The sequence below is a fragment of the Panulirus ornatus genome, chromosome 68 (assembly GCF_036320965.1).
Source record: "Panulirus ornatus isolate Po-2019 chromosome 68, ASM3632096v1, whole genome shotgun sequence".
NCBI lineage: Eukaryota > Metazoa > Arthropoda > Malacostraca > Decapoda > Palinuridae > Panulirus > Panulirus ornatus.
Window position 1 is genome coordinate 23,347,827 of NC_092291.1, and position 926 is coordinate 23,348,752.

Below are 926 nucleotides of genomic sequence, written 5' to 3' on the forward strand. Positions count from 1 at the left end.
AGGGCCCATGATGAGGCCGTGGATTGGAGGAGACCAGGTGAGGGCCCATGATGAGGCCGTGGATTGGAAGAGACCAGGTGAGGGCCCATGATGACGGCCCATAACAAGGTCATGGGTTGGAGGAGACCTGTGAGGGCCCATGATGACGGCCCATAACAAGGTCATGGGTTGGAGGAGACCAGGTGAGGGCCCATGATGAGATCGTGGGTTGGATGGACTAGGTGAGGGCCCATGATGAGGCCGTGGATTGGAAGAGACCAGGTGAGGGCCCATGATGACGGCCCATAACAAGGTCATGGGTTGGAGGAGACCTGTGAGGGCCCATGATGACGGCCCATAACAAGGTCATGGGTTGGAGGAGACCAGGTGAGGGCCCATAATGAGGTCGTGGATTGGAGGAGACTAGGTGAGGGCCCATGATGAGGCCGTGGATTGGAAGAGACCAGGTGAGGGCCCATAATGAGGCCGTGGAATGGAGGAGACCAGGTGAGGGCCCATGATGAGGCCGTGGATTGGAGGAGACCAGGTGAGGGCCCATAATGAGGTCGTGGATTGGAGGAGACCAGGTGAGGGCCCATGATGGGGTCGTGGGTTGGAGGAGGCCAGGTGAGTGCCTGTGGCTTACCTGAGGCAGAGGGCGTGCAGAGGTGAGGTCAGGCACCCGTCACCGCTGGAAGTCTCGCTCCTCTCTTCTCACTTCTTGCCTTTAGCTCTCTTACCAGCTTAACGAGTCGGGCACTTAATGGTCGCTGTCTACAGAACCCGAAGCACTTAACAAAATCTCCTTCCCGTAATATCCATCAGCAGAGGTGATTATCTCAAGGCGTCGTGAATCAGGGAGCAAAGTGTGTGTGTGTGGTATCTCGAGCACGGGAGACGGACGCGCCCCTCGGCGGCACGGAGGTGAGTGAGGCAGCAAGAGCAGC

The 926-nt window shown here is 58.3% G+C and overlaps 1 protein-coding gene across 2 annotated transcripts in view; it reads right to left on the reverse strand.

The window, feature by feature from the left end:
* The window catches only part of LOC139747477 (acetylcholinesterase-like), a 216,539-nt gene extending 215,613 nt beyond the window's left edge, over positions 1-926 (reverse strand). For both annotated transcript variants that reach the window (XM_071659845.1, XM_071659844.1), the window contains exon 1: positions 626-926. The gene's annotated coding sequence lies outside the window, so the exon portion shown is untranslated. The remainder of the gene's footprint in view (positions 1-625) is intronic.